The sequence below is a fragment of the Chinchilla lanigera genome, unplaced genomic scaffold (genome assembly GCF_000276665.1).
Source record: "Chinchilla lanigera isolate Chin_1 unplaced genomic scaffold, ChiLan1.0 scaffold00019, whole genome shotgun sequence".
NCBI lineage: Eukaryota > Metazoa > Chordata > Mammalia > Rodentia > Chinchillidae > Chinchilla > Chinchilla lanigera.
In genome coordinates, this window is record NW_004955420.1 from 14,295,768 (window position 1) to 14,303,530 (window position 7,763).

Below are 7,763 nucleotides of genomic sequence, written 5' to 3' on the forward strand. Positions count from 1 at the left end.
GGGGACGGGCGGGGCGGGGGCAGGGTCCACGTGGGGGGCGTGGAGGCCCGGGAGGGCTGGGGCGCGACGCCGGGCGGGGTCCATCCCGCTGGAAGTCCGCGTGGTGAGCGATCGCGTGGTGAGCGATCGCAGCTGGGGTGGCCTGGCCCGCGCCGGGTTTCTGCGGTTCTAAGAATCCGGTTCGTCCTCCGCCGCCGAGGAGTAAGTAGAGCGCTTTGCCGATCGCCTCGTTTTACGGAGAAACTCAGTGAGGCCCAGCGAGGAAAGGCCACTTCTGACTGTTCGGCGATCTGGCAGCGAGGACCAGACGAACTTAGAACCCTAAACTCCAGCTGTTTTTCTGGCCAGTGTGCTTTTCTGGGAGACAGGGTCTTGCCTAGTAGTCGTTCAGTGTGGCTTTGAACCGGGTAGCCCAGGCTGGCCTCCCAACGCCGCCGCGGTCCGGCGTCAGCCTTCCCAGGGCTGGGATTGCAAGCGTGTGCCACTGTTCCTGGCTTGTGCGCCCTTGGTTGCTCTTCATTCTCTCCAGTCAGCTTCTGGTGGAAACGTGACACCTGGGTTTTCAAAATTTGGGTGTGGGGATAGAGACAGAGTTGAGAGGGCGGGAACAGGATTGGGAGTTGTCAGTAACTCAGCCTGGGGCTTCTGGATTTGGAAAGCTTTTGTGACAGGTGTGCATTGTTTTCTCTTCCCTTAGATCTGACAGAAACATCCTAGGATCGTGGTGTCTGGACTTAGGAGGTATGAATCACTCACATAATTAACTGCTTCTGATCACCACTGTCCTGGAGCTATATTTAGTGGTTATATTAGTGCAAAATGAATGGATAGGGATGGAGTTGTAAACCTAGAGGCAGAAACTGGCGAGCGCCACACATGATTGCTAACTAAACGGGTAGAACATACTGGAGTATGTAATGGCTATTTTAGATCTGTGAGGCAGAAAATTAGCATTCCAAAAATCTCAGAAATGCAAGGCCTTTCAAGATGAACATTGTCTTCTAAAGGGTATTTTGCTGATAGGCGTGGTGGTGCACGCCTATCATCCCTGCACTCAGGAGGGTTGTGAGTTCAAGGTCAGCCTGCACAGCATACTGAGACCCTGTCTCAAGAAAAAGCAAATAAACAAAGGGTTTCTTGCTAAAGTGAAGCTCTTTGTGCGAGAGGCCAGTATGTGTGTAATTCAGAGTACTCTACCTTTGGCTAGAGCTCAGGCTTTTTGTCAAGGCACATGCATTTTATTTTACTGGACTGATTTTGTTTTACTGGACTGTATCATATGCAGCATTCTTTAGAAAGGATTGTTGTCTTCCTGAATAGGAGACTGTTGCCAAAATAGATGTGTGTGGGCATTCCATCTTTGTTTAATAACCCCTTTTTAAGGCTGTTCAGTTCCTGGAAGTCGTTTGACATAGTGAGCCTATTAATAATGATTGTTGTAGAAGATAACCTTTGCTACTGTCCTTTTTAGGGGGAGATTATCCACCATTAGATCAGGCTGAGGGTGGACCAGTTGAGATTTTAAACATTGATAGAACGGCAGTGTCTGTCTTAGCCTAGGGACTGTGCAAGAAAATCATACTGTTTGATACAAGTTATAATTAAATAAAAGTATTAAGCAGCAGTTTATTTTGAGATGAAAGTCGATTAACTTTAAATGGATACTGTGTTATATTATGAATGGGAGGTGCAATTTTCTTAATCCAGGCCAACCAGCAGGTATTGCTTAGGCAAGTTATAAGGAAAGTTTTAATTTACAGCTGGTTTGAAATAAATGGGATAGAAGGAAACATAGGTAGAAAAGTGGTGTCGTAGTGATTAGAACAAATGTCTGTGACCCTAACATTATCTGCTGATGAGTTGTTTGCTGTGCTTCTCAGATGCCTCAGCTAAAATACTTCAGCTGTTTAGTCAGCTTTTAGTTATCTGATTTGGGCAACACGAATTTCCCATCCACATCATGTGTTAAATATTCTTATGTGTAGTGGGATGTGTTGACAGCTATAGCAGATTATAGTGGAAAAAAAGAGCTGGACTTGGGACTCAGACCTGACTTCAGTTTGTGATTTTCTTAACCTTTTTTTTTTTGACATACTGGGAATTGAACTCAAGGCCTTTGTATTGAGCTACAGTCCCAGCCCTTTTTTGATTTTTGAGACAAGAGTCTTACTGAGCTGCCCAGGTTGGCCTCAAACTTGGATCCTCCAGCCTCAGCCTCCCAGAATGCTGGGATACAGGTGTGCTATGCTACACTTGGCAACTCTTAACTTAGTCTGGAGCTAACAGTTGTTTTTTTTTTTTTTAAGCTCTGGCGAGTTTTATTAATGAAAAATTTTGCATGGTTTATTTTTCACCAGTCTTGTTCTGGCATGTTTCTGATGATAGCAGAATCACCTGGATCAGTGATTGCCAGTGTGCATGCTCTGTAGTATTTTCCACATGCTGTACCCAGTTCAATATTATTGCCCCTGTAGTGGTGGACACCTGTTTTGGCCAACATGGTATAGTACTGTATTTCAGATTTCCTCAGAGCTGGGCAGTTGTTTGCAAGGATGACCAATTTCGTTTTCCTGTCTCATCATCTTCAGCATCTGCTTGTAGCCCAGCACGTACTTTCCACTTTTCATAACAAGCTGGAGCCTAGAGTTGATGCACTCCAGAGATTTTTTCTTCTTCTTTGTGGCCACCATCTTCCTGCCTTAGGTGCGGATGGCCCTCAATCAAGAGCAGCTGCCAGATGGCTGGGGAGTGAGAAAAGGCTAATAGTTGTTGAATGAGGTTACTGCATACTAGGCTCTGAAACATACACTTGCTAGGAATTATCTTACTTAAAGCTCACTTTGCAAATGGGGAACTGAGATTCCATAAACCTAGAGATAGAAACTTGTATGTCATAGACAATAATGTTAAGCTTGGATTCCGGCTGTCTTCAGAGTCTTATCTGTAAATTGCTTAAGTGCCCTGAACTATTTTTTCTTTTGCCAGGCATGGTGGTGCAAGCCTATAATCCCAGCACTTGGGAGGCTGAGACAGGAGGATCGAGACTAGCATGGGCTACAAAATGAGCTCAAGGCCAGCTTGAACTGCGTAGTGAGACCCTGTCTCAAAAAGACAAAAAAAAAAAAAATTTTTTTTTCCTTTCCTGATTAATAAAGAATGGTAACACCTCGAGGGGTTGAGGATTAGCTGAGGTCATCCATGAAGGAAGGAGCACTTGCAGGGCTGGGGTTTGGCACAGTGGCTGAGAGCTTTCCTCAAGTGGGCAAGGCCCGGGGTTCCGTCCGACCCAAGCACCTCACAAAAGAGAAAGGAGTATGTGTCCTGTGCATAGTGGTCCTCTCGCTTTTCCGTTCCATGTACTGAGTGGAGCTTGCTTGTGTAGCCTGACCATTGTGAATGTGGGATTTTAAAATAAGAGTAAACTTTATTCCTAAAATAACTGGTAATGTTTGGAGATCTGCCCCAGATGGCACTGCTGTGGAAGCAGAATTTCCTCTGCGACCAGACTTACTCAGAGTGCGTGCTCATCCTTGGGCCTCCTGTGAACTGCTTTGTTGTCTGTGTTACTCTCAGTACTCTGGATGATGGTGAAATCAGAACTTTATTCTTGGAAACTACAACAGAGTGGTTGTAAATTTCTAAAATCTTGGAAGACAGAGGTGGACTTTCAAGAGGATTTTGATGGTGTGTTTTATCTAAAACGGATTTTGCTTATGCTGGTAGCATAAATTAATTGGGACTAATTATGAGACCTTTATGTGGACAGACTGTAGACTGGACAAGAGTCAGGAGCTTATCAGTATTAAAGAACACCCTTATGACTCTTAACAGTTCCTTGGGTATGCTAAAAGAAGGTCACTTGGTGTTGACGTTGGTGAAGGCAGGGGCCTGGTTGTCACTAGAATTCAAGTGATGGGGTATGTTCTGAGTACAGTAGTCTCCCCTAATCCGTGCTTTGTTATCTGCAGTTTCAGTTGCCACTGTGGTTCAAAAATATTACATAGAAAATTCCAGAAATAATTCATAAGTGTTAAGTTTGGTCCTCTTCTGTCTGAGTAATGTTACAGAATCTCTCTCTTTCCAGCATGGGGTGAGAATGGTCCCCAGCAAGGCCTGTGTGCTGCCGGCCCCCTCCCAGCTGTGTCGTGCTGTTTCTGCGTTCAAATTCAGATTACCCTTTTACCTCTCGCTGGCCCAGAAGTGCACCAGCAGTGATATGGGGGATAACAGAAATCTGAAAGTGCTCCCTTTGAAAAGGTGAAAGTAGGGTACTCTGAGCGAGACTATTGTATATTGTTAATTTACTCAATTTTTACTGCTGTTAATCTCTTAGTTTGCCTAACTTACAAACTGAATTTTGCTGCAGGTATGTGTGTATAGCAAAAACAGTGTAAAATAGGCTGGTATTTCCCATGGTTTGGGGGTGTCTTCTGTGGTTAAGGAGACTAGTCTGTAGGGTATCTTGTCTGGTTAAATTTGGACCCAAGAGGCACTTAGCTTCTGACGGGACTTAGCTTTTTGGTTTGGGAACTTTAATTTAGAACTTACTGGCCTGTGTGTAGAGAGAGGAACTCTGTAGTGTTCAAAACCATATTGCAGATTAGCCTATCTACCAAGTAACATGCAAGGAGCAAGGACATAATTCTTATGATTCTAACTGGAAGGTTTTCATGTTTTGAGAGGAAAATTGGCATATTTTAGCTAAGATTTAGGTTTTTAAAGGTGAACGGTTCTGGGCTTAATTCTTGGGAAAAGCATTTATAAAGTTAACAAAAACCTGTACGGTTAATGATAACCTGTAAAGTACCTAGGTAGAATAAGTGTGAGTTTGAAACACTTACCTTGGTGAGATCAAAAATAGAGGTGATGTAGGTAGGCCCTGAGGTACCCACCAATCAGAACGTGAGGCAAGATGATTGCTAGAGCCCAGGAGTTTGAGGCTACCCTGGGCAGTATAGCAAGACCTGTCTCAAAAACAAAACAAAACAATTTAGAGGTAATGTAAAATGTCATGAATGAATAATTCATGAAAAATTGAATGAATGAATAATTGGTAAGTGGAAAAATGGTGATCTCTTGAGATATTTTAAAAAATGATTTTATGATAATAAGAAAGAAGGGAGAAAAATGGGACGGAGGGTAGAGCTGTTCAAATAGCTGTCTGAGACAGAAGGAAGTGGTTTGAGGGTGGAAGTTGCCAGAGTGCACAGGACAGTTCTGCAGAGGACACCCCTCAGCCCCGCCTGGGAGCATCGTAGAAGCAGCTCCTGGCCCAGTGTCCCAGCCGCTAAAGCATTAGCCCAGCAGGCTGGAAGACTGCTACGTTCATCTGCCAGTCGGAATTGTCTCTCTTGTTGACTTTTTTTTTTTTTTTTTGTCTCTTTGAGACAGGATCTCACTATGTAGTTCAGGCTGGCCTTGAGCTCACTTTGTAGCCCAGGCTGGTCTCGAACTTGCAACAATCTTCCTGCCTCAGGGGTTACAGGCATGCGCCACCACGCCTGGCTTCTTTGTTTTTTTTTTTTTTTTTTTTTGACCTGTTGACTCTTATGCTTACCCTGTGGGTTGTGCTTTAAAATGATCAAGTGGCACTCAGAGTTTGGTTAGGAAAGAAGTTAGATTTCCAGGAAAGGTGAGGCAACTCTATAAAGTAGGACTTTCTGATTAGATAGTATGAAATTTGCTGATGTCTAAAGACTCTTCAGAAATTTTAAATAAATATATTGTTGAGTGGTAAGGTAAAAGACAATCTGCCTTGGTAACAGCAAGCTAGATTAACTGACCTCTTTTTTTTTTTTTTTGGTTTTTCTCCGGTACTGGGAACCGAACTCATGACCTTGCGCTTGCCAGGCAGGCGCTTTGCCGCTGAGCTAAATCCCCAGCCCCCAAACTGACCTCTTTATTTGGTTTAGTTATTTCTTTCCTAGGGGAGTTGAGCATTGAAATTAAGAGATGTGAGAAAATAGAAAACAGAACAGTGCTGAAAGGTAATAGATGTAGAGCTGTTATAGCAGCATGTTAGTGCAGGGCTTGGGGTCAGAACCGTCTTTCTTGATTGGGTGTTCTTTTCGCCATTGTCTTTATTTTGTACTCTAGTAATGATGCATCTCAAAACTATGTGCTTTTTTACCAATGTTTTTGTAGTACTGGGGATTGAACCTGGAGGCTTGGGCATGCCAGGCAGCAGCTCTCTGCCACTTACGTAACATCTCTAGCACTTTATGTTATGTTATGTTATTTTGAAACAGGATCTTGCTAGTTGCCCAAGTGGCCTCGAACGTGCCGTCCTTCCTTCTGCCTGAGCCTCTTCAATAGCTGAGATTACAGACATGTTTTATCACCGGCTTTCTTAAGCAGCATTGCTGTCTGTACCTCTGAGTTCACAGAGGTGAGGTGATTGTTCCAGGCCACACAGATAAGAAGGAACGCAGGGAAGCTGTATCCCACATCTCATTCTCGGATCTCTTATTCTCTGGCAGTGGCAGCACTTATTCCCCAGCCGTCCTTCCCAGGGTAGGTGTCCCCTTGAAGAGCTTCGTGGGTCATCAGGGCAGGGACATGAGAGAGCAGCTGTCCCGGAGCCCATTCTTGCTAAGAGACTGGCCCAGTGAGCCCATGGAGGTCTGGAGCTTTGCTAACAGTGCGTTCTCATTAGTAAGAAAGCCATACTGTCCTCTTGAGTTCCCAGCACATGGCTTACCGTGGGTATGGACTTGAGACAACTTGGAGACACCTGGGCCTCTGACAGGATTGGAGTGTTGCAGGAGGCCGGGAGGGTGGGATCCAGAGCCGAGGCAGCAAGGTCCGTGGATATGCTTAGTGATGGCCACTTCAGTGCGGACCCACTGGAGGACCCAGGGAGCCGGATCCAGGCTCTGCTGGAGAAAGGGGCCGGGGGCCGGGTGGAGCTTGGTGGTAGAGAGCTCACCTGGGTTGAGTGAGATCCTGGGTTCAAGTCTAGTACCACCAAGAAAAAAAGATCCAAGAGAAGGAGGTGGTTTGTTCAGGATAGACTCTAGAACTGTCACCCCATCCCAGGCCTGCTTTTCTAAAGATGAGACCTCTCCTGCCCTGCTGGGGGTCCTAAATACTCATTAGATTAGATATATTCCTTGTGTTTACTTTGGGTCTGCAGCTGTACATTTCTTGCTCTTTTAGTTTTTTGAGGTAGGGTCTTGCTGTGTAGTCAGGCTGTTCTTGAACTCACTATGCATCCCCAGTTGGCCTTCAATTTGTGCCAGTCCTCCTGCCTTAGCCTCCTGAGTTCTGGGATTACAGGTGTGCGCCACCGTGCCTTCTTACAGATCTTGTGTGCTCTATATTTATGTTAAAGTGCTGCTTTGTGGCTTGGGGTATTTCTCTGTGGCGGAGCCCAGGCACATTTGGCTCTGGGTTTCATGCCCAGCATGGTGCAAAATGTACCGATTACTGAAATGTTTCCGTATCTTTTTTTTTCCTAATTTTTTTGAACAGAGTCCCACTATGTAGTCTAGGCCGGCCTTGCATTCACTTATGTAGCACAGGCTAGCCTCAAATTCAGGTGATCCTCCTGCCTCAGCCTCTGGAGTGCTGGGATTACAGGCATGTGCCACTGTGCTAGGCTCTATGTCTTTTTTAAAATGTTATTTCATTTCATCATTTAGTTTTGTTTCTACATTGAAAAAAAAGACTTGAAAATTTGTACACTTTTATGTATATAAAGATTTGATTTTTTTTCCAAACATGGTTCACTGGTTCCTCGTAAGTGAAAAGATTTTTCTTTT

At 44.7% G+C, this 7,763-nt stretch overlaps 1 protein-coding gene and 1 pseudogene across 1 annotated transcript in view; one reads left to right on the forward strand and one right to left on the reverse strand.

The window, feature by feature from the left end:
* Positions 1-76: 76 nt before the first annotated feature.
* Positions 77-7,763, forward strand: part of Atp13a3 (ATPase type 13A3) — a 79,482-nt gene continuing 71,795 nt past the window's right edge. The window contains exons 1-2 of the mRNA XM_013513497.1: positions 77-201; positions 698-741. The gene's annotated coding sequence lies outside the window, so the exon portion shown is untranslated. The remainder of the gene's footprint in view (positions 202-697; positions 742-7,763) is intronic.
* LOC102029085 lies at positions 2,333-2,704 on the reverse strand (annotated as a pseudogene).